This window comes from Heterodontus francisci, chromosome 8 (assembly GCF_036365525.1).
Source record: "Heterodontus francisci isolate sHetFra1 chromosome 8, sHetFra1.hap1, whole genome shotgun sequence".
NCBI classification, from domain to species: Eukaryota; Metazoa; Chordata; class Chondrichthyes; order Heterodontiformes; family Heterodontidae; genus Heterodontus; species Heterodontus francisci.
The window spans coordinates 60,616,317-60,642,633 of NC_090378.1; the positions used below are offsets into that span (position 1 = coordinate 60,616,317).

At 44.8% G+C, this 26,317-nt stretch overlaps 1 protein-coding gene across 1 annotated transcript in view; it reads right to left on the bottom strand.

The window, feature by feature from the left end:
• The window catches only part of fggy (FGGY carbohydrate kinase domain containing), a 478,711-nt gene extending 471,921 nt beyond the window's left edge, over positions 1 to 6,790 (bottom strand). The window contains exon 1 of the mRNA XM_068037213.1: positions 6,741 to 6,790. The gene's annotated coding sequence lies outside the window, so the exon portion shown is untranslated. The remainder of the gene's footprint in view (positions 1 to 6,740) is intronic.
• Positions 6,791 to 26,317: the final 19,527 nt, after the last annotated feature.

Genomic DNA, 26,317 nt, shown 5'->3' on the forward strand with positions numbered 1-26,317 from the left:
CAAACTAGGAGCAGGAGTAGGTCATTTGGCCTCTCGAGCCTCCTCCCAATGGGTAAGTAACCCGGGCAATTTTAACTGCCCACCTGCCTGGTTTCCATCAGTTGAGTAGGGTTAAAATCACCAACAGGTTTTTTCTTACATCCTGTCCAGGAGCATGAGATAGATGTCACAAGAATCTCCTCAATATGGGAGCACTGTGACAGACTTTGACTTTATGCTAAGTTAAATTAAGGATTATCCTTTAGAAAAGAAGAATTTGTTATGAAAGACAAAAGCACCTTCTTGGAGGCAACTTTAAAAACGGAGGAGAGAAGGGAATTCTATTTACTGCTGCTTTAACATCTCACATGCCTGCAGAGTCTCATCGACAGGTTTGCGGCTGCCTGCAATGAATTTGGCCTAACCATCAGCCTCCAGAAAACGAACATCATGGGGCAGGACGTCAGAAATGCTCCATCCATCAATATTGGCGACCACGCTCTGGAAGTGGTTCAAGAGTTCACCTACCTAGGCTCAACTATCACCAGTAACCTGTCTCTAGATGCAGAAATCAACAAGCGCATGGGAAAGGCTTCCACTGCTATGTCCAGACTGGCCAAGAGAGTGTGGGAAAATGGCGCACTGACACAGAACACAAAAGTCCGAGTGTATCAAGCCTGTGTCCTCAGTACCTTGCTCTATGGCAGCGAGGCCTGGACAACGTATGTCAGCCAAGAGCGACTTCTCAATTCATTCCATCTTCGCTGCCTCCGGAGAATACTTGGCATCAGGTGGCAGGACCGTATCTCCAACACAGAAGTACTCGAGGCGGCCAACATCCCCAGCTTATACACATTACTGAGTCAGCGGCGCTTGAGATGGCTTGGCCATGTGAGCCACATGGAAGATGGCAGGATCCCCAAAGACACATTGTACAGCGAGCTCGCCACTGGTATCAGACCCACCGGCCGTCCACGTCTCCGCTTTAAAGACATCTGCAAACGCGACATGAAATCCTGTGAGATTGATCACAAGTCGTGGGAGTCAGTTGCCAGCATTCGCCAGAGCTGGCGGGCAGCCATAAAGACAGGGCTAAAATGTGGCGAGTCGAAGAGACAGAGGCGCAAGGGGAGAGCCAACTGTGCAACAGCCCCGACAAACAAATTTCTCTGCCGCACCTGTGGAAGAGCCTGTCACTCCAGGCGCTGCTTCACAAACCACTGACCACCTCCAGGCGCGTATCCATTGTCTCTCGAGATAAGGAGGCCCAAAAGAAAAAGAAAGATCCTTTAGAAAAGAAGAATTTGTTATAAAAGACAAAAGCACCTTCTTGGAGGCAACTTTAAAAACAGAGGAGAGAAGGGAATTCTATTTACATACATGCCCTCAGAAAGTTAGCAAAAGCTGACCAACAACTTCAAAAAAAACACAACTCCCAACAAGTTGTCGACTCAAGAACGGTCCTGGCATGCAAAAACAAGTAGTTACATGTGCTTTGTACTTTAAGCAATAGGTACACAAAACATTCCTTCACTTGTGTTGGTAAAGAAAACTTAAAAGTGTTTGATGCCTGAAGCAGAAATTCCAAATGTTGAAGGCATCAAATTTGGAATTTTTACATTAAAAATAAGGCATTCTGGTTAATTTTAAGCACTTTTATGCTTCACAGTGAATAATTTTTTCATCTAAAAAAGTGGGGGTGGAAAGTGACTTGTGGCTTTTCAACAGATCAGCTCACTCTTCTCTCCAGATCTAGTTTACAGAGACACTGTGCCCAATCCAATTCGTTATCTGTCACAGAGGCATACTTTTCTCCCCCACATCCTCCCTGTTCATTTGACACTTCTCTCTCTTCCATCAGTTCCTCAGGGCACTATCCTACACCCAACCATTTTCAGCTGCTTCATCAATGACCTTCCTTCCATCAAAAGGTCAGGAGTAGGAATGTTCACTGATGATTGATGTTCAGCTCTATTTGCAATTCCTCAGATAATGAAGCAGTCTGCGCCCACATCCAGCAAGACCCGGACAATATTCAGGCTTGGGCTGATAAGTGGCAAGTAACATTTGAGTCACACAAATGTCAGACAATAACCATCTCCAACAGAGTGCCTAACCACATCTGCTTGACATTCAATGTCATTATCAGCAAAATGCCTCATTAACATTCTGGGAGTCAGCATTGACCAGAAACTTAACTGGATCAGCCACATAAATACTGTGGCTGCAAGAGAAGGACACAGGTTGGGTATTCCATGGCAAGTGACTCACCTTTTGACTCCCCAAAGCCTTTCCACCGCCTATAAACCAGAAGTGTTCTGGAATACCACAAGATGCACCGCAGCAACTCGGCAAGACTTCAACAGAGCCTCACAAACCCGGGACCTCTACTACGTACGACAAGGGCAGCAAGCGCATGGGAACACCATCACCGGCAAGTTTCCCTCCAAGTCACACACCATCCTAACTTGGAAATATATTGCCATTCCTTGAGCTTTGCCGAATCAAAATCCTGGAACTCCCTACCTCAAGGCACTGTGGGGGTACCTTCACCACATGGACTCGAGCAGTTCAGGAAGACGGCTCACCACCACCTTCTCATTTAGGGATGATTCATAAATGCTGGCTTTGCCAGCGATGCCTAAATACTGTGAATGAATAAATGAAAAAAATTCCCTCAATGGCCTCCCCCTTCTCGATCTCTGTAACCTCCTCCGGCCCTATACCCTCCAAGATCTCTGCCCTCCTCCAATTCTGGCCTCTTACACATCCCCAATCCACCAGTGGCAACTAAAATAAAAGCAAAATACTGCAGACACTGGAAATCTGAAATAAAAACAGAAAGTGCTGGGAAAACTCAACAGGTCTGACAGCATCTGTGGAGAGAGAAGCAGAGTTAACGTTTCAGGTCAGTGACCCTTCTTCAGAATTTCAGAGTACTTTGTTTTTATTCCACCATTGACAACAGTGCCTTCGGCTGCCTCGACACTAGGGTCTAGAATTACATCCTAAACCTCTCTACTTTTCTCTCTTCCTTTAAGACACTCCCTAAAACCTACCTTTTCGACCAAGCTTTTGGACACCTATCAGATATTACCTTATGTTGCGTGTCAAATTTTGTTTGATTTTGTTCCTGTGAAGTGCCTTGGGATGCTTCTCTGTATTAAAGGTGCCACATAAATTTTTATTTTCATTTTCATGGGATGTGGGCATCGTTGGCCAGGCCAGCATTTATTGCCCATCCCTAATTGCCCTTGAGAAGGTGCTGGTGAGCTGCCTTCTTGAACCGCTGCAGCCCATGTGGGATAGATACACCCACAGTGCTGTAGGAAGGGAGTTCCAGGATTTTGACCCAGTGACAGTGAAGGAACGGCAATATAGTTCCAAGTCAGGATGGTGTGTGACTTGGAGGGGAACTCGCAGGTGGTGGTGTTCCCATGCATTTGCTGCCCTTGTCCTTCTAGTTGGTAGAGGTCACGGGTTTCGAAGGTGCTGTCTAAGGAGCCTTGGTGCGTTGCTGCAGTGCATCTTGTAGATGGTACACACTGCTGCCACTGTGCATCGGTGGTGGAGGGAGTGAATGTTTGTAGATGGGGTGCCAAACAAGCAGGCAGCTTTGTCCTTGATGGTGTAGAGCTTCTTGAGTGTTGTTGGAGCTGCACCCATCCAGGCAAGTGGAGAGTATTCCATCACGCTCCTGACTTGTGCCTTGTCGATGGTGGACAGGCTTTGGGGAGTCGGGAGGTGAGTTACCCGCCCCAGGATTCCTAGCCTCTGACCTGCTCTTGTAGCCACGGTATTTATATGGCCACTCCAGTTCAGTTTCTGGTCAATGGTAGCCCCTAGGATGTTGATAGTGGGGGATTCAGCGATGGTAATGCCATTGAATGTCAAGGGGAGGTGGTTAGGTTCTCTCTTGTTGGAGATGGTCATTGCCTGGTACTTGTGTGGCGCGAATGTTGCTTGCCACTTATCAGCCCAAGCCAGGATATTGTCCAAGTCTTGCTGCATTTCTACACGGACTGCTTCAGTATCTGAGGAGTCACAAATGGTGCTGAACATTGTGCAATCATCAGCGTACATCCCCACTTCTGACCTTATGATTGAAGGAAGGTCATTGATGAAGCAGCTGAAGATGGTTGGGCCTCGGACACTACCCTGAGGAACTCCTGCAGTGATGTCCTGGAACTCAGATGATTGACCTCCAACAACCACAGCTATCTTCCTTTGCGCTAGGTATGACTCCAGCCAGCGGAGGGCTTTCCCTCTGATTCCCATTGACCTTAGTTTTGCTAGGGCTCCTTGATGCCATACTCAGTCAAATGCTGCTTGGATGTCAAGGGCAGTCATTCTCATCTCACCTCTTGAGTTCAGCTCTTTTGTCCATGTTTGAACCAAGGCTGTAATGAAGTCAGGAGCTTCCTGTTAAGCAAGTGCCGCTTGATGGCACTGTTGATGACACCTTTCATCACTTTACTGATGATTGAGAGTAGGCTAATGGGGCAGTAATTGGCCGGGTTGGACTTGTCCTGCTTTTGGTGTACAGGACATACCTGGGCAATTTTCCACATTGCCGGGTAGATGCCAGTGTTGTAGCTGTACTGGAACAGCTTGGCTCGGGGCGCGGCCAGTTCTGGAGCACAGGTCTTCAGTTCTATTGCCAGAATATTGTCAGGGCCTATAGCCTTTGCAGTATCCAGTGCCTTCAGCCGTTCCTTGATATCACCCGGAGTGAGTCGAATTGGCTGAAGTCTGGCATCTGTGATGCTGGGGGCTTCAGGAGGAGGCCGAGATGCATCATCAATTTGGCACTTCAGGCTGAAGACTGTTGCAAATGCTTCAGCCTTATCTTTCGCACTGATGTGCTGGGCTCCCCCATCATTGAGGATAGGGATATTTGTGGAGCCACCTCCTCCAGTTAGTTGTTTACTTGTTCACCACCATTCACGGCTGGATGTGGCAGGACTGCAGAGCTTAGGTCTGATCCATTGGTTATGAGATTGCTTAGCTCTGTCTATCGCATGCGGCCTACACAGTTTGGCACGCAGATAGTCCTGTGTCATTTTGAGGTATGCCTGGTGCTGCTCCTGACATGCCCTCCTGCACTCTTTATTGAACCAGGGTTGGTCTCCTGGCTTGATGGTAATGGTAGAGTGGGGGATATGCCAGATCATGAGGTTACAGATTGTGGTCGAGTACAATTCTGCTGCTGCTGATGGCCCACAGCATCTCATGGAGGCCCAGTTTTGCATTGCTAGATCTGTTCGAAATCTATCCCATTTAGCACAGTGGTCGTGCCACACAACGAAGGAGGGTATCCTCAATGTGTCCACAACAGTGGTCACTCCTACCAATACAAGACAAGACATACCTGGGGATGGTGATGGTGATTGTCAGGTATAATTTTCCATGAGTATAACTATGTCAGGCTGTTGCTTGACTAGTCTGTGAGACTAGCTTTTTAATTCCAGATTTATTAATTGAATTCAAATTCCAATTTCTGCTGTGGTGGGATTTGAACCCATGTCCCCAGAGCAATAATGTGGGTCTCTAGGTTACTAGTCCAGTGACAATACCACTACGCCACCGCCTTGCCTCAAATGCAAGTTGCTGTTTTGAATGTTTTACAATATTAAAGGCACTATACAAATAAAAAATTAAGGGAAAAATATATAAATAAAAAATATAAATATAAGTTGTTATTCCCCTCCCCTTCTATCTATCCCTTCCCTCTGTCCATCATTGTCTTTCAATTCTGTTTCTACCTGTTCCAACTGCTAATGTGCCAGACTAGGTCACCCTCACCTCCCCATGCCACTGCTCGGATCAAGGTATGGATTGCAACTGTCTGCATTAGGTATGGGCTGGAACTCCTGATCTTGCAAGTTTCCACTTATAGTATAGAGGTCTGGCAATTCAATCTTTAACAGCGATAATGGAAGAGACAATGCCCAGTCAGGAACTTCAGAAAATACTGGAAATACTCAGCAGGTTATGCAGAATCTATGGATCCGTGATCTCTCCGCAGATGCTGCCTGACCTGCTGACTCTTTCTAGCATTTCCAGTTTATATTTCCGATTTCCCCCATCTGCAGTATTTTTTCTTGGGACAACAGCAGTCACACTCTGGTAGAAGTCTGATGGAAAGTCATCGACCTGAAATGTTAACTCTGTTGCTCTCTCCACAGATGCTGCCTGACCAAGTATTGGCAGCATTTTCTGTCTTTATTTCAGATTTCCAGCATCCTCAGTATTCTGCTCGTCTGGTAGGGGGGGGCACTAAAGAGGGAAGCGGGGGGGGGGCACTAAAGGGGCGGGCGGGGGAGATCCTGGTTCGCCCTGATTTATGACCCACCGGCCAGGCTGAAGACTGGCAGGTTTCCTGAACTACAAGAAGATCCGGAGACCAAAAACCTGGGAAGATAAACGTAGAAGACAAAAAACGGTAGCTTTTGTTTCCTGTGGTGGGGGTGCCGACTTTGTCAGAGGTGTGTATTATATTGAGTTTGACAGCGAGTGCCGGTGCGGCCGCTCAGCAGCAGCTAATGTCCCAGGATACCCTGCCGCCGCTCGAGAGACGGAGCAAAATGGCAGCTTAGATGGATGGGACGGTTTGTGGCGTGGACATCAAATCAATACACGCAAGATGCCGCACTCACCTCGGTATACACAGAGTTTAGCGGTTTAGTGCCAGAGGGCGCAGGAAGTGTTAATATTCCTGGCAGTCTGAAACTACATGTCAGTGTAATTCTGAGACATACCCACGGGCCGTGCTCTCCTTCGCCGACAGCTGCAAAATAGTCAATGCGATTGCAACTACGGAAAGCGGATAGACCCAAGTGGACTTTATCAAGAAGTCATCTCATCACAACCTTTTGAGCTGTTTTTTAAGAAGATTTGTTTGTGAAAAAACAAACTTTGGACTTTACTTAACATCTCGAATTTCTCTTTGCAATTCCAAGACTCACGTCGTCGAGTTTTGGGTTACTAGAATGGTTACAGCGCAGGAAGAGACCATTCGGCCCGTTGTGTCCGTGTAGGCTCTATGAGAGCAACTCACCTCGCTCCACTCCCCATAGCCCTACAAAGCTTTTCTCTTCAGATAATTATCCAATTCCCTTTGGAAAGCCATGATTGAATCTGCTTTCACCACACTCTCATGCAGTGCATTCCAAATCCTAACCACACACTTCTTAAAGTTTTTTTTCCTGCCCCCTCTGGTTCTTTTACTAACTGCTTTAAATCAGTGTCCTTTAATTCAAGACCCTTCCACCAATGGGAACAGTTTCTCTCGATGTGCTGCCCGATCAACCTTCTCAAAGGAGAATAACCCTCACTTCAATCTATCCTCTTAACTGAAGTCCCTCATTAATGGAACCATTCTCAATAATCTTTAATGCACCCTCTCCAGTGCCTCACAGCCTTCCTAAAGTGTGGTGCCCAAAATTGGACACAGTACTCCAGTTAAGACCAAACCAATGTTTTATAAAGGTTCACTACTAACTTGCTTTTGTACTCGATGCCTCTATTTATAAAGCCTAAGATTGCCTCATTAACTGCTTTCTCAACCTGCCCTGCAACCTTCAACGATTTGTGCACATATGTCCCAAGATCCCTCTGCTTCTGTTGCAATTTAAGGATTTTTCCTTTGGCCAATTTTTTTCTATAGTTCCCTGATTTTGCCCTGAAGTCTGTAATTTATGCAGAGTAAAAATGCAACAAATGCCGAAACTTGAGCTTAATCAAAGAGCATTGGTAAGCATTTTAACCGGCTTGGGTTTCTTCACCCTGTGCTGTTTCCATCACTGTCAAGCTGAATTCGGATCAAGAATCAAACGTAGGACTTTCCTGATTTCAGTAGCTTAGCAATCACCATGTGGTACTTTTGCTTATTGGTCTATCACGGTAACCCTCTTTTTGTGGTCTTAACACTATGAATAATTAATACTTAGAAAGATAAAGTTGTGAGGATTTTTTAAAAAGTTATTCATTCACAGGATGTAGGTGTCACTGGCAAGACCAACCTTTGTTGACCATCCCTAATTGCCTTGAGAAGGTGTCCTTGTGATGAAGGTACTCCTCCAGTTCTGTTAGGTATGGAATTCAAGGATTTTGACCCAGCAACAAACAGAAACATAGAAAATAAGAGTAGGCCATTCAGCCCTTCGAGTCTGCTCTGCCATTATGATCATGGCTGATCATCCAACTCAGTAACCTGTTCCTGCTTTCACCCCATACCCTGTGATCCCTTTAGACCCAAGAGCTATATCTAACTCCTTCTTGAAAACATACAATGTTTTGGCCTCAACTGCTTTCTGTGGTAGTGAATTCTACAGGCTCACCACTCTCTGGGTGAAGAAATTGCTCATCTCAGTTCTGAGGTTTACCCCAAATCCTTAGACTATGACACCTGGTTCTGGACTCCCCCACCATCGGGAACATCCTTCCTGCATCTACCTTGTCAAGTCCTGTGAGAATTTTATAGGTTTCTATGAGATCCCCCCTCACTCTTCTGAACTCCAGCGAATATGACCCTAACCGACTCAATGGAGACCAAAACTGCACAATATTCCAGGTGTGACCTCACCAAGGCCCTATATAATTGCAGCAAGACATCCCTGCTCCTGTACTCTAATCCTCTCGCTATGAAGGCGAACATACCATTTGCCTTTACCGCCTGTTGCATCTGCATGCTTACCTTCAGCGACTGGTGTACGAGAACACCCAGGTCTCGCTGCATATTCCCTTCTCAGTTTATAGCCGCTCAGATAATAATCTGCCTTCCTGTTTGCTACCAAAGTGGATAACCTCACATTTAACCACATTATACTGCATCTGCCATGCATTAGCCCACTCAATTTGTCCAAATCAACCTAGCCTCTCTGCATCCTCCTCACAACTCACCCTCCCACCCAGTTTTGTGTCTTCTGCAAATTTGGAGATATTACATTTAGTTCCCTCATCTAAATCATTAATATATATTGTGAATAGCTGGGGTCCTAGCACCGATCCCTGCGGTACCCCACTGGTCACTGCCTGCCATTCGGAAAAAGACCCATTTATCCCTATTGTTTCCTGTCCGCCAACCAATTTTCTATCCATCGCAATACACTACCCCCAATCCCATGCATTTTAATTTTACACACTAATCTCTTGTGGGACTTTGTCGAAAGCCTTCTGAAAGTCCAAATAAACCACATCCACTGGCTCTCCCTCATCAACTCTACTCGTTACATCCTCAAAGAATTTTTGTAGATTTGTCAAGCATAGTTTCCCTTTCGTAAATCCATGCTGACTCTGTCTGATTCTGTCACTGTTCTCCAAGGGCTCTGCTATAAATCTTTGATAATGGACTCTAGAATTTACTCCACTACCGACGTCAGGCTGATTGGTCTAGAATTCCCTGCTTTCTCTCTACCTCCCTTTTTAAATAGTGGGGTTACATTAGCTACCCTCCAATCTGTAGGAACTGTTCCAGAGTTTCTTGAATCTTGGATGACCACCAACACATCCACTATTTCTAGGGCCACTTCCTTAAGTACTCTGGGATGCATACCATCAGGCCCTGGGGATTTATCAGCCTTCAATCTCAATTTCCCCAACACCATTTCTCTAGTAATACGGATTTCCTTCAGTTCCCCTCTCTCACTAAGCCATGTGTTCCAACATTTCTGGTATGATATTTGTGTCCTCCTTTGTGAAGACAGAACCAAAGTATGCATTTAGTTGGTCAGCCATTTCTTTGGTCTCCATAATAAATTCCCCCATTTCTGACTGTAAGGGACCTATATTTGTCTTCACCAATCTTTTTCTCTTCACATACCTATAGAAACTTTTACAGTCAGTTTTTATGTTCCCCGCAAGCTTGCTCTCATACTCTATTTTCCCCTTCTTAATCATTCCCTTGGTCCTCCTTTGCTAAATTCTAAACTGCATCCAATCCTCAGGTCTGTTGTTTTTTTCTGGCAAATTTATATGCCTCTTCCTTGGATCTAATGCTATCTCTAATTTCCCTTGTAAACCATGGTTTGGCTACCTTTCCCGTTCTCCTTTTGCGCCAGACAGGGGTAAACAATTGTTGCAGTTCATCCACGTTCTCTTTAAATGTTTGCCATTGCCTATCCACCATCATCCCTTTAAGTAACGTTTCCCAATCCATCATAGCCAACTCACCTCATACCTTCGTAGTCTCCTTTACTAAGATTCAGGACCCTAGTCTCAGAATCAACGACGTCACTCTCCATCTTGAAGAATTCTATCATATTATGGTCGCTCATCCCCAAGGGGTCTCGCACCACTAGATTGTCAATTATTCCTCTCTCATTACACAATACCCAATCTAGGATGGCCTGTTCTGTAGTTGGTTCCTCAACGTATTGGTCCAGACACTCCAAGAATTCCTCCTCTACGGTATTGTGACTAATTTGATTTGCCCAATCTATATGCAGATTAAAGTCACCCATAATTACAGCTGTTCCTTTATCGCATGCATCTCGAATTTCCTGTTTAATGCCATTCCCAACATCATCACTACAGTTTGGGGGTCTATATACAACCCCCACGAACGTTTTTTGCCCCTAAGTGTTTCTCAGCTCTACCCATACAGATTCCACATCGTCAGAGCCAATATCCTTCCTCACTATTGAGTTAATTTCCTCTTTAACCAGCAATGCAACTCCACCACCTTTTATTTTTTGTCTGTTCTTCCTAAATACCGAATACCCCTGGATGTTCATTTCCCATCCCTGGTCACCTTGCAGCCATATCTCCGTAATCCCAACTATATCATACCCGTTTACATCTATTTGCACAATTAATTCATCCGCTTTATTGCGAATGCTCCGCGCATTAAGGCACAAAGCTCTGAGGCTTGTCTTTTTAACATTACTTGTCCCCTTCCCACTATTTTTATTTTTACTGTGGTGCTGTTTGATTCTGGCCCTTGATTTCTCTGCCCATCACTTTTCTTATTCCCTTACAGTCTTTTGTTCTCATTTTTGATCCCCCTTCCTGACTCCTTGCAAAGATTCCCATCCCCCTGCCATTTTAGTTTAAACCCTCCCCAACCACTCTAACAAATACTCACCCGAGGACATCAGTCCCGGTCCTGCCCAGGTGTAACTTGTCCAGTTTGTATGAGTCCCCCCTCCCCCAGAACTGGTTCCAGGAATCCAAGACCCTCCCCCTCACACCATCTCTTCAGCCACATATTCATCCGATATATCCTGCGATTTCTACTTTGACTAGCACATGGCACTGGTAGTAATCCTGAGATCACTACCTTTGAGGTCCTACTTTTCAACTTATTTCCTAGCTCCCTATATTCTGCTTTTAGGACCTCATCTTTTTTTTTAAACCTATGTCGTTTGTACAAATGTGTACCACGACCACTGGCAGTTCACCTTCCCCCTTCAGAATGTCCTGTAACTGCTCAGAGACATCCTTGACCCTAGCACCAGGGAGGCAACATACCATTCTGGAGTCTCTTTTGCAGCCACAGAAACACCTATCTATTCTCCTTACAGTTGAATCTCCTATAACTATTGCATTCCCACATTTTGTACTCCTCCCCATGCAGCAGAGCCAACCGTGGTGCAACGAATTGGGCTGTTGCTGCTTTCCCGAGAGGCCATTCCCCCCAACAGTATCCAAAGCAGTATATCTGATTTTGCAGGGGAATAGCCTCAGGAGATTCCTGAACTGCCTGCTTAATCCTCTTGCTCTGCCTGGTGATCACCCATTCCCTTCCTGCCTGTGGAGTCTGAGCCTGCGGTGTGCCCACCTCTCTATACGTGCTATCCATGATACTCTCCGCCTCGTGGATGCTCCACAGTGTCCCCAGCTGCCGCTCCAGCTCTGAAACCTGGGCTTCCAGGAGCTGTAGCTGGATACATTTCCTGCACACATGCTGGTCCCGGGCACTGGAAATGTTTCCGGCTTCAGACATGGAACACGAGGAGCACACCATGGCTTTGAGCTCTCCTGCCATGACTTAACCCTTTAAATTAACCTTTTGGAAGATCTTAATGTCAAATAATATCAATTACTCTCAGGCCCTTCTTCCCTGGTCCTCGTTACTACAGAACTCCCTAAAAAAAACTTACTATATACGAAATAAACTGTAAACCTTTCTTACCTATATACAATAAAGGAATGCAATATATTCAAGTCATGACATTCCTATGCACCTGCTGCCCTTGTCCTTCTCAATAGTAGAGGTCACAGGTTTGGAAGGTGCTATTGAAAAAGCCTTGGCGAGTTCCTGCTGTGCATCTTGTAGAAGGTACACACTGCAACCACATTGTGCTGGTGGTGATGGGGGTGTATATTTAAAGGTAGTTGATGGAGTGCCAATCAAGTGGACTTCTGTGTCCTGCATGGTACTGAGCTGCTTGACTGTTGTTGGAGTTGCACTCATTCAAGAGAGAGTATCACATTCCTGACTTGGGCCTTGAAGATGGTGGAAAGGCTTTGAGGAGTCTGGAGGTGAGTGACTCGTTGCAGAATACCCAACTGCTCAGCTGCTTGTATAGTCACTGTATTTATGTGGCTGATCCAGTTCAGTTGCTGGTCAATGGTAATCCCCAGTCTGTAAATGGTGGGAGATTTGACAATGGTAATGTCATTGAATGACAAGGGGAGATGGTTAGACACTCTTATTGGAGTTGGTCATTCTTTGTCATGTGTTTGGCATGATTGTTACTTACTACTGATAAGTCCAAGCTTGATTATCCAGGTCTTGCCTCATGTGGGCGCAGACTGCTTCATTATCCGAGGAGTTGTGAATGGAATTTAACTCTGTGCAAATCAGCAGACATCCCCAGTCCTAACTTTACAATGGAGGGAATGCTATTGTAGGAGCAGCTGAAGATGGTTGAGCCTAGGAGGCTCTGAGGAACTTCTGCAGTCGTGTTCTGGGGCTGAAATCTTCAGAATCCAACAACCACAAATACCTTCCTTTGTGCTAGGTATGATTCCAGCAAGTGGAGAGTTTGCTCCCCGACCCCCATTGATTTCACTTTGGTAGGGCTCCTTGGTGCCAGATTCGGTCAAATGTTCGCTTGATGTCAAAGGCAGTCACTCTTGCTCACCTCCTGGAATTCAGCTCTTTTGTCCATGTTTGGACCAAGGCTGTAATGAGGCCAGGACCTGAGTGGTCTTGGCAGAACCCAAACAGAGCACCATTGAGCAGGTTATTAGTGAGCAAGTGCTGCTTGATAGTGCTGTCGATGGCAGCTTCCATTATTTTGCCAATTGAGAGTATTCTTCTGGGATGGTAATTGGCCAGATTGGATATCTCCTGCTTTTTGTGGACAGGGCATACTTGGGCAATTTTCCACTTTGTCATATAGATTCCAGTGTTGTAGTTGTACTGGAGCAGCTTGGCTGGAGGCGCAGCTGGTTCTGGAGCACAATTCTTCAACACTACACCCGGGATGTTGTTGGAGCCCATTGTCTTGATGTATCCAGTGCATTCAACTGTTTTTGATATCACATGAAGTGAATCAAATTGGCTAAAGACTGACATCAGGAGGCAGAGCTGAATCATCCACCCTGCGCTTCTGGCTGAAGATGGTTGCGAGCACTTCAACCTTGTCTTTTGCACTCGTGCTGTTCTCCACCATCGTTGTGGATAGGGAGATTCATGAGCTTCCTCCTTTTATTAATTGTTTAATTGTCTGACATCATTCATGACTAGATGGGTTAGGACTGCAGAGCTTTGATCTGAACCGTTGGTTGTGAGATCGCTTAGCCCTTGTCCGTAGCATACTGCTTCCACGGTTTAGCGTGCATGTAGTCCTGTGTAGTTGGCTCACCAGATTGGCATCTCGTTTTTAAGTATGCCTGGTCCTGCCTCTACAAAGGATAATGCTACAAGGACAGGTAGATTGCTGAGGACAAGTGAGTTTTTCCCTTGTGTTGGTTCTCTCACTATCTGCTGCAAGCCCAGTCTGGCATATACATTCTTCAGAATTCGACCAGCTTGATCAGTAGCGGTGCTGTTGATGGACATTGAAGTCCATTGGTTTGAAATGTATACCATAGATCAGTAGAAGTATTGTATAAAACAAAGAGGCCATCCGTCCATGATATCAATGCTGACTCTTTGCTGTAGCAATTCAAAATTAATCCTACTACCCCTCCTATTCCTTATAGCCCACTATCTTCTGCTTCAAATATTTATCCACATTTCCCTCAAAAGATCCAGTGGCCCTGCCTCAACCACTCCCTGTGGCAAAGCATACCATGCATAAAGAAATTTCTCCTAACCTCTCAGAAATAGTTTTAAATTAATTACGCTCACTTATTCCCAAAACAGAGGAAATTGTTTTTCCCTATACATTCTATCAAAGCTGTTCATAAGTTTAGAAACCTCTGATAAATTGAGCTTTCTCTGGTCTATTGAAGATCGTTCCAGTATCTCAACTTGAAACTATAATTTCCTATTCCTGGCATTAACTTGGTAAATATGCACTGTAGGCTCTCTGTGGCTTTAATGCTGTTTCTGGACTAGGATGCTCAAAATTGTACATCAGTCCCTTACCTGTAGCTTAACCAATGGTGTACAGGTGGTACAAATTTATCATAACTTATAAAATATAGACTTTTTAAAGGCTTTTTCTACCTGTAAACACACTTTCAGGTAATTAGGTATTTGTCCCCAGGTCTTTTTTGTTCATGTGCTTTTTTTATTAAGCATAATCTCACATCCTTTGTCTTTATTCCCAAAATGAATTTCACATTTATCCACATAAGAATTGCAACTGCCTTTCTGAAAGTTTCAACAACTTGTCTTTTCTTTCCTGAAGTCTTTCACAGTCCACACTGTTTGCCAAATGTCCTACTGATGGGTCATAAGTAAATTTCAAGACTGCACTCCCTAGTCCCAAAACAAAAATGATTGATATTTACTGAGAATAAAAGTGGACTCAGCACTGATCTCTGGTCTACACCACAAGCTATGAGACATCAATTGCCTTCTGACGGTCCATATGCACTGCATCTATTTTTATTATCTAGTTACTAATTTCTTCAAAAAAAGCTATAACATTTTCAAACACACCTTTAACAAATCTGTGCTCGCTGTTCTTGATTAATCCATGTATTTCTAAATGTCATTAACTTTTATTTTGAATTATGGATTCAGTGAGTTTGCCTATTGCTGACCTTAGATAGGTCTATAATTACCCAATTATCCTTCCTGAATGAAGGAGTCATACTGGCTATACTCCAGTCCAATGGCACAATTTTCATAGTTGAGGATTGAACAAATGTCAAATTTCTGCGACCTTCTCTGCTTTCTTTCGGCAGCTTTGATGCCTCGAGTTAGCATTGCTAATTCTTTTCTGAACCAGTTCCTTTCCTGCCATTGTCTCTAACAATTGTTTATCATCCTTTAGGACACATTGTCACTTGCACAATATTTGTAAAAAATTTATGCACAATATATATTACTATCTCTAACATAATTTATTTCTCCACAATTAGATTTTCCCTTTCAGCCTCAAGTGGAACTGCCCTTTACTGTTATCCGGAAAGAAAATATGAACAATTTCACCAAGTACATTCAATCTTTGTTAGATGTGCAGTTTGTAAATAATTAAACCCAAATCATCCAATAAAGCATCTGAAACATTATAACCCCTGTTTGGGATAGGATTGGAATGAATTATATGAAGGTGTGGATTGAAAAGATAACAACTTTAATCTTTCGCTATCAAACCAGCTTTACTTTAATGTTATAGCTTTATTTAAAGTAAAGCAATTAGCCACTTACTGACAAGACAGATGGTCAGAAGTGAAATTAATCAAACGCAGAGATTTGCAACAGCAATGAATCCTCTTTGAGGAGACTTGTGCCCTTTCGTACCATCCGGATTATAAAGAAATTAGAATTAATTACAAAATAAGCAAAAAAAACTCCATTCATATTAAATCAATTTTTAAAATATGAAAATGGGAAACATGCAGAAATTATTTAGCTTTTACTTTTATGGAAACAAAACTGTTGTTCCATTCCTTATGCCCAATATCATGGCTATGTATCAGACATTGGCCATGACATGCATGTTCTATCAAATGCTCACTGCAATGTATCTTAATCGTTTTCTCCGTAAATTATGGCGAGTCTATGCCACTAGATGATCAAGGAGCACAATGGTCTAACTTATGGTATTCGTCACCAATATCGCAATTTCAGCAAATTCTGAGCCATTGTTTTCCCTCAGCTGTGATCATATGGCTCTTGACTACATCGGCCTCATTTCCTCAGCTTCTGGCTTTACCCCCTTTCATAACATGATCCCCTTGTTCTGACCTTCCATCCTGCTTGCTGCCATATTTTCACGATCATCTTCCATTATTTCTTCTACCTGCAGCATAATCTCACTATCAAGCACATCGTCTGCCTTCTCCGCTCTCCAGAGAGATCTTTCCTTTGAGGATACCCTGCTCATTCTTCTATCCCCCTGACTTCTGGCTGCCCTTCCCCTGGAAATATCTTATGCAACCATAGCAGATGTAACACCTGTTCAGATCCCTATACCAAGCTTATTTTGATGCATGTTATTAGGTCAGTTCAAACTGGCTTTTGAACTGTATGCTTGGGGAAAGAACCAAGCCAACTTTGTGCAAATAAAGATGGTATGATTTGTTCTGTTAAGTGCATGGCAGCCAATTATTTTGAATCCAGCAGTTATGAAAAATCTAAGCCACTCATTGCAACCAATGAAAGAATATTTAAGTGGCTGAACCATTTCATTGAATTGAGTTTACAGAAGGTAATCAAACCAGTTGGAAACTTCACAGGAAAAGATAAATAGACCCCCATAGTGAGAAACACTTGAAAGAAATAAAATTGCTAAGTTCATAAACAGGTTATCTGTAAACAAATTACTTATTAGATTGCAACTCTTGCAACAGTACTACATTGTATCTGCGTTGCATTATTTGCTTGTTCATTGTTTGTAAAATCGAAGCTTGAGGTCTGATGTAATGCTGTACTTTCAAAGGCATAATTGAGATCTTATGGGGGCGTTTGAGCCTAGGAACAATTTTACTAAACAGATTCATTTCCATTGACACATTGCCAAAATCTCAAGGCAAGAACAGATTCAAAAGGTATGAGGAGTTGGCCCTCAATGAGAATGATCTAAAATATAGGAGCTGAAATAATCTAGGGTAAGACGACTTAAAAAGGCCTGAATACATCACATGCAAATTTGGTTACCATTTTGTTTAGCATTTTCACCTGTATGATCCTGGTCTTCCTGTGGCTTGGCATGCCTTCTCCAATTTCCACTCTGACTTTTCTATCTTTGGAATCACCACTCTTTCAAATAAGGTCAGTGTAAACTTTCAGGCCAATTTGAAGTCCTATGGCATAAAGTGATTTCGTAACTTCAGGTCTTACCTATCGTCTTCCATTTTCAGGCCCATTTCTCCAGTCTGTTTCATTCCCCCCATCTCCCCATTTTTATAGTTATTTTTGTGTATATCTTCCCATGTTCTTTCCTGGTTTTATTTAGCTTTTCTATGCTCTTTTGTTCTTTTAATTCCTTTTTATTGCATTACTGAGATTATCTTGGTATGGTATTCACCTCTTTCTAGATTTTAAAACATGGTTTAGGCCATGAAACCCACTAACCGATAGACAATAGGATTGCACATTCTTGACTATTAATTCAACCCCTGCCCCCTTGTTTTTGTCAGTTCTATAAAGCAGGGGTTGCCAAATTACCTGCCTCATGCCACATATAGCAATGAGCCCTGTCAACCACCCCACCAAGCCTAGATAACTCTATCCTGTTAGCTGGTATATGCTGGTTTGACCTGTTTAATTATGTAATTCTAAAGGTTTGGAAATGACTGTTCAGTACTGTTGCTTCATTGGTCAAGAAATCCAAAATGAGAACACCAAGATTTGTAAGTACCAACTTGAGATGATTGCAAATTAATGAAAATATGGATTAAATTTTATATGCAAGGCTCCATAGCGTGCATTAAAGCAACTCAAGATGACAAACACTTGAGCCTTCCTGTCTTAAAGTGGCTCTCTCATCTTACAGTTTCTAGTTCTGGTGAAAAGTGTGCACTCAAGATATTAACTTGTCTTTTCTCTAATCATTTCGGCATTTCCATTTTAATTTCAGAGTTACAACATTGTCTGGGGTTTTTTAACCAAAACTTTCAAAGTACAATATTTGGTAAGGACTGAATAAACTATTCAGCTTCTACTGTACAGGTTGTCTGTTGGATTTTGCAAATATAGTAGTTTCTGTACAGGGCTACAGACCAAGAGCTGGAAGATGGGGATTAGGCTGGATAACTTTCAGCCAGCATGGGCACGGTCTGAATGGCCTCCTTCGTTGCTGTAAATCTTTATATTTTCTAGTGCTGTAATAGCGCTAGGGAAAAATTGATATGCTTTCCCAATGTACCTGCATTGGTACTATTTGTTGGACTTCTGCACCACAGCCAATAGGACACTGCCTGCTCCCTGACCTCTCAAGTATATTGAAATTATGACCTTTACATAACAATGTGTCCCAAGGCTGTTTATGGGAGGAACAATGGACTGGAATGGTGAGTATTTAGAGGGAGTCATTTCAGGTACAGTTAAAGAGGTATATTTTGAAAAGATTTTTGAACATGAAGGGAGGCAATGCAGAAAGCTTTAGACAGAATTCAGGAGCATAGTGGTGTGGTACTGAAAGCTCATCCACCATTGGTGGAGTGGAGCGAAATGGGGTACAATGCCATTTTTGTTTTTTCCTTTTTCCTCGTATTATTTTATTTTAGAGATACAGCACTGAAACAGGCCCTTCGGCCCACCAAGTCTGTGCCGACCATCAACCACCCATTTATACTAATCCTACTTTCCTACGGAAAGTCCTCATCAGAGAACTCCTCTTTGCTGACGATGCTGCTTTAACATCTCACACTGAAGAATGCCTGCAGAGTCTCATCGACAGGTTTGCGTCTGCCTGCAATGAATTTGGCCTAACCATCAGCCTCAAGAAAACGAACATCATGGGGCAGGATGTCAGAAATGCTCCATCCATCAATATTGGCGACCACGCTCTGGAAGTGGTTCAAGAGTTCACCTACCTAGGCTCAACTATCACCAGTAACCTGTCTCTAGATGCAGAAATCAACAAGCGCATGGGTAAGGCTTCCACTGCTATGTCCAGACTGGCCAAGAGAGTGTGGGAAAATGGCGCACTGACACGGAACACAAAAGTCCGAGTGTATCAGGCCTGTGTCCTCAGTACCTTGCTCTACGGCAGCGAGGCCTGGACAACGTATGCCAGCCAAGAGCGACGTCTCAATTCATTCCATCTTCGCTGCCTTCGGAGAATACTTGGCATCAGGTGGCAGGACTATATCTCCAACACAGAAGTCCTTGAAGCGGCCAACACCCCAGCTTATACACACTACTGAGTCAGCGGCGCTTGAGATGGCTTGGCCATGTGAGCCGCATGGAAGATGGCAGGATCCCCAAAGACACATTGTACAGCGAGCTCGCCACTGGTATCAGACCCACCGGCCGTCCATGTCTCCGTTATAAAGACGTCTGCAAACGCGACATGAAATCGTGTGACATTGATCACAAGTCGTGGGAGTCAGTTGCCAGCATTCGCCAGAGCTGGCGGGCAGCCATAAAGACAGGGCTAAATTGTGGCGAGTCGAAGAGACTTAGTAGTTGGCAGGAAAAAAGACAGAGGCGCAAGGGGAGAGCCAACTGTGCAACAGCCCCAACAAACAAATTTCTCTGCAGCACCTGTGGAAGAGCCTGTCACTCCAGAATTGGCCTTTATAGCCACTCCAGGCGCTGCTTCACAAACCACTGACCACCTCCAGGCGCGTATCCATTGTCTCTCGAGATAAGGAGGCCCAAAAGAAAGAAAGAAAAGAAAAGACTTTAATCCCACAATTCCCCTACCTATACTAGGGGCAATTTATAATGGCCAATTTACCTATCAACCTGCAAGTCTTTGGCTGTGGGAGGAAACCGGAGCACCCGGCGAAAACCCATGCAGTCACAGGGAGAACTTGCAAACTCCGCACAGGCAGTACCCAGAATTGAACCCGGGTCACTGGAGCTGTGAGGCTGCGGTGCTAACCACTGCGCCACTGTGCTGTTTATAGCAGGATAGAAAATGGTGATAGATTGTAAATAAGTAGCATAGTTTAAGAAATAATGTATATCATATCTTATTCATTCATCTTTATCATTATAATCCCATAAGACTGGCAGGAAACCCATAACAAGAGGGCATAAACTTATTATCCTGGAGTTTAGTTACTAGTGGTGTACCGCAAGGATCTGTTTTGGGGCCATTGCTGTTTGTCATTTTTATAAATGACCTGGAAGAGGGTGTAGAAGGGTGGGTTAGTAAATTTGCAGATGACACTAAGGTCGGTGGAGTTGTGGATAGTGCCGAAGGATGTTGTAGGGTACAGAGAGACATAGATCGGCTGCAGAGCTGGGCTGAGAGATGGCAAATGGAGTTTAATGCGGAAAAGTGTGAGGTGATTCACTTTGGAAGGAGTAACAGGAATGCAGAGTACTGGGCTAATGGGAAGATTCTTGTTAGTGTAGATGAGCAGAGAGATCTTGGTGTCCAGGTGCATAAATCCCTGAAGGTTGCTAACCAGGTTAATAGGGCTGTCAAGAAGGCATATGGTGTGTTAGCTTTTATTAGTAGGGGGGTCGAGTTTCGGAGCCACGAGGTCATGCTGCAGCTGTACAAGACTCTGGTGAGACCGCACCTGGAGTATTGCGTGCAGTTCTGGTCACCGCATTATAGAAAGGATGTGGAAGCTATGGAAAGGGTGCAGAGGAGATTTACTAGGATGTTGCCTGGTATGGAGGGAAGGTCTTACGAGGAAAGGCTGAGGGACTTGAGGTTGTTTTCGTTGGAGAGAAGGAGGAGGAGAGGTGACTTAATAGAGACATATAAGATAATCAGAGGGTTAGATAGGGTGGATAGTGAGCGTCTTTTTCCTCGGATGGTGATGGCAAACACGAGGGGACATAGCTTCAAGTTGAGGGGTGATAGATATAGGACAGATGTGAGAGGTAGTTTCTTTACTCAGAGAGTAGTAAGGGCGTGGAATGCCCTGCCTGCAGCAGTAGTAGATTCGCCAACTTTAAGGGCATTTAAGTGGACATTGGATAGACACATGGATGAAAATGGAATAGTGTAGGTCAGATCGTTTCACAGCTCGGCGCAACATCGAGGGCCGAAGGGCCTGTACTGCGCTGTAATATTCTAAAAAAAAAAAAATCAGGAAGCACTTTTGCACAGAAAGGCCAGTGGAAATCAGGAACCCTCTCCACAAATGCTGGGTCAATTGAAATTTTCAAGACTGAGATCAATATATTTGTGTTAGGCAGGCATATCAAGAGATATAGAGCAAAGGCTGGTAAAGAGTTGAAGTACAGATTAGCTATGATTTACTTCAATGGTGAAACAGGCTCAAGGGGCTGAATGGCCTATTCCTGCTATGTACTTTAGCCTCCTAAATCAGTACTGTTCTAATTTTGGAATGTGAAACAGTATAACTTATGGTTATCATTACTGACCTCAGCAGGAGAAATACTTCCAAATTCTTGAAAGTTTAATGCATCCTTTCCTCACTCCCTCTGCTTGTCCAGGATTTCTAATACACAGGCATTGGATAAAAGCAAAGTATAAATGTCATTAAATGTCTGGAATTCAGATTTGGGTCTTCTCCACTGGCTATAATTTTCAAAAGGTAAGGTTTTTTTGCTGTTGGGAAGACAGGCACACTTCATCCTGCATTATGAACAGTCTACACGTGTGTATTTGGTGAAGCATTCATGGACTTGTACCATATTTACCTTGATTGTGCAGTCAGCAGTGAAGTAATGATGCTCATTGCCAACCTCAAAAGAAAGCTGCCCACAAAGATCTAGCAATCTCTGTGGCATGGATTTCTCCTTTCCCAAGGTCAGTTTAGATCTTGCATCAAGTCAAGGGAATCTCCAAGGGCTGAGTTTTCGCTGCAGGGATGGGAAATGGAAGTCGGGACCATTTCCGGGTCCTAACTACCACCCCCCATAGGGGAAACAGTCATCAGCCCAAGTTTCATGAAAGTCCTCCCTTAATTGCCGTGGAGATGGATTTGGCAGCCAATAGGCAGCTGCATGGCAGGACCAGAGGCGGGACTACTCAAGTGTGGGCTGATTTAAACAGACCACGCAGCCATTACTGTGACTGCTATTTTACTGCTGCAACTTCAGAGTGAAAGAACACAGAAGCTTTGAACTCAAGCATGTCCCAAGAGAGCCAGAGGCCTGGAACCCAGGGCAAGGCAGCCCATCGATTTTCTGATGCGGACCTGGAGGTCCTCCTGGAGGCTGTGAGGGAGAGGCTACCCACCTAGACAAAGCAGTCATGGATTAATATTGCTGACAGTCCACAGAAGATGTGTGGTCTGCAGAAGTTGGATCCAGTGTCAGAAGAGGTTCAATGACCTGTTACACCCTGGCAAGGTGAGTGTAACTGCCAACCCTCAGGACAGACCTCTGGATATTCACCCTCCAGCAGACAGTTCAGCTGAGGGACCTCAGGGCACATCTGCTCTTGAACATGGAGGAGTGTGTGCCCAGTGCATATACTGACCCCTTAGGGGCACTTAGGCTCTGAGCCTATCTAAGGACCTGCCAGTACTGAGATAAACAGCTTCGAATGAATAGAAGCAGCTGGCACTGGCAATAGAGGTCAGCAGGACTTTATTATGCTTTCTTTTGTCCTTGCAGGAGAAATGGTCCCATTTGGGCGGCACAGTGGCGCAGTGGTTAGCACCGCAGCCTCACAGCTCCAGCGACTCTGGTTCAATTCTGGGCACTGCCTGTGTGGAATTTGCAAGTTCTCCCTGTGCTTGTGTGGGTTTCCTCCGGGTGCTCCGGTTTCCTCCCACATGCCAAAGACTTGCAGGTTGATAGGTTAATTGGCCATTATGAATTGCCCCTAGTATAGGTAGGTGGTAGGGAAATATAGGGGCAGGTGTGGTAGGAATATGGAATTAGTGTAGGATTAGTATAAATGAGTGGTTGATGGTCGGCACAGACTCGGTGGGCTGAAGGGCCTGTTTCGGTGCTGTATCTCTAAACTAAACTAAACTAAACTAAATGCACAGGAGAGGGTGCAGACTGGTGGAGGGGTGCCCTACCTTCAAGTGCTCGCAGCCATGGAGATAGCTAGGATTGCAAACAATGAAGAGGTCAGCCATGGTGAGATGGGCACTCATGGTGGAGATGATTAGAGAGGGCAATGAACTCAATAAAGGGGAGCCTTGCATTCCACCTGCCCGACAGCACACGGAACACTGAGTTGCCTTGGGAAGACTCAGCACTGAAGGGGCTACTTATGATCTCGTGTCTTCCATAGGTACAGACGTAGAGCCAAGGAGAACAGCTCTCTCATCAGCGGGCTGAGAACAGCAGCAGCCACCAAGCTTTGAAGAAGCACCATCACACCTTACAAGCCTACCATCCGCCAGCACAGATCGTCACCTCGGTGGGTCTTTGTGCACAGTTAGATAGGGTGGCACTGGGTGAGGAGCATGGCACTAGTGTACAGATGGCAGAGGTAGCTGTGGGCAGTCCCCTCGAAGGAGAGAGGACAAACACAGCTCTACTCAGCTAGATGCAGATGCAGGGCATCAGGAGTCCCTGGAAATGAGGCTGTGTCTAGACCAGCAGCAGATGTGCTGCACATGGCTAAGTCCCCTGAGACTGTGCGGTATTATGGGTGTTAAACTCCAGAAAGCTTGTTATGGAAGGATAATGTTGGAGCCTATCTTTACTTAGTTTCACGTTTATTGTACAGAGTAAAAGGATTACAAACATGTAGCTCCTCACTCAAACCCTCCCACCAGTTTCAGTAAGTGTCTACTTATAAGTAAAGTAAGACCCCAATTAACATCCTCCACCTGCACATAATCAAACAATTGATACACAATTAATAGATTAACAGATTCCCTTTTTATAATACAATGTGGATTTGCATACTCAAACATTTCAAAATAAATTCTATTATGTACAAAGGATAAATGCTTAAAGAACATTTCAAAATGAAATATAAATTCCATATTGGGTACAAAATATTACATTGAGAGACACCCCTCCTCTGGTGCCCCTAACCATTTCTTTGTACTAGCATTTATTTGTGAACAGTTGGATAGCTGATGACTTGCATTTTTGTTTTATTTCCAGAATATACTATTTGTAAAAAAAAAATTACAGAACAGTTCAAAACAGCACCAAGTCAACAATACAAAGAGTGCAAAGGAGATCGGTTTCCTTCAATACAGGAGTGAGTTGCCTCACAACCCTTCCATTTCATTTTAGCTGCCATGTACTTTTTGCAGCAAACAAATATTTTCTGGATACAGCCAGAGGGGTTTTCCATGGATACAGCCCCTCAGTTCACCCTGATGGGGGTACCTTAGTGGTCTTTCCCCATTGAGCCTTTGCTGCAGCTGCCCCAAGCTTTAGAGTGTCCCTCAGCATATAGTCCTGGACCTTAGAATGTTGCTGACTGGCACATTCTGTCATGGAAAACTCACTGCGCTGGAAGACCAGCAAGTTTCGGGCAGACCAAAGGGCGTCTTTCACCGAATTGATAGTCCTCCAGCAGCAGTTGATGTTTATCTCGGTGTGCGTCCCTGGGAACAGCCCGTAGAGCACAGACTCCTGTGTTAGAACTGCTTGGGATGAACCTCAACAAAAACCACTGCATCTCTTTCCACACCTGCTTTGCAAAGACATTCCAGAAAGAGGTGGGCAACTGTCTCTTCCCCACCACAGCTACCTTGAGGGCATTGTGCGGAGGGTGAGACACTCCAGGCATGCAAGAAGGATCTGACGGGGAGGGCTCTTACCACCAGCCAAGCTACATCTTGGTTAATAAAAGCAAAATACTGCGGATGCTGGAAATCTTAAATAAAAACAAGAAATGCTGGAACCACTCAGCAGGTCTGGCAGCATTTGTGAAAAGAGAAGCAGAGTTAACGTTTCGGGTCAGTGACCCTTCTTCGGAAGCTACATCTTGGTGCTTGTTTGAAAGTTCTGATGAGGCAGTCTGCCAAATGACTTTGGCAGTCTGCTCAGGGAACCATCCGACCGGATGCACCATCTCCTTTTCCCATAGGGCCTTCAGGACATTCCATGCAGACTACTGCCTGATGGATTGGTGGTCAAGAGGTGTTTTTCCACAGAAGCTTTTCCACGAAGGATAGGTGGTACGGCATGGTCCAACTGGATGGAGCGTTCTGCGGCAATATGACCAGGCCCATTGTTCACAACACCGGGGACAGATAGAACTTCAGCATGTAGTGACACTTGGAGTTTGCGTATTGGGGATCTATGCACAGCTTGATGCAGCCGCACACGAAGGTGGTCATCAGAATGAGGGCGGCGTTGGGTACATGTTTCCTGCCATTATCTAGAGGTTTGAACATAGTGTCCCTCCGGACCCGGTCCATTTTGGATCCCCATATGAAGTGGAAAATGACTCGGGTGACCGCCACAGTGCAGGAGTGGGGTATGGGCCAGACCTGCGCAACATACAGCAACGTGAGTGCCTCGCATCTGATGACCAGGTTCTTACCCACAATGGAGAGAGATCACTGCTCCCACATACTCAGCTTAGAGTGTATCCTGGCTACTCGCTCCTTCCAGGTTTGGGTGCACGCCCCAGCCCTTCCGAACCATATCCCCAATGCCGTAGGCGATCTGACCTGATGGTGAAGGGGACAAAGGATCAGTCAGCCCAGTTCCCAAAGAACATTGCACAGTGGCGCAGTGGTTAGCACCGCAGCCTCACAGTTCCAGCGACCCGGGTTCAATTCTGGGTACTGCCTGTGTAGAGTTTGCAAGTTCTCCCTGTGTCTGCGTGGGTTTCCTCCGGGTGCTCCGGTTTCCTCCCACAAGCCAAAAGACTTGCAGGTTGATAGGTAAATTGGCCATTAGCAATTGCCCGTATTATAGGTAGGTGGTAGGGAAATATAGGGACAGGTGGGGATGTGGTAGGAATATGGGATTAGTGTAGGATTAGTATAAATGGGTGGTTGATGGTCAGCACAGACTCGGTGGGCCGAAGGGCCTGTTTCAGTGCTGTATCTCTAAACTAAACATGGCCTAATTCTTACCATGGTTAACTTTGGCTCCCGAGGCCAGTTCGAACTGGTCGCAGATGCTCATCAGTCTGCGAATGGACAGCGGATCCGAGCAGAAGACAGTGACGTCATCCATGTACAGGGAGGTTTTAACCTGAGTGCCTCCACTGCCTGGGATTGTCAC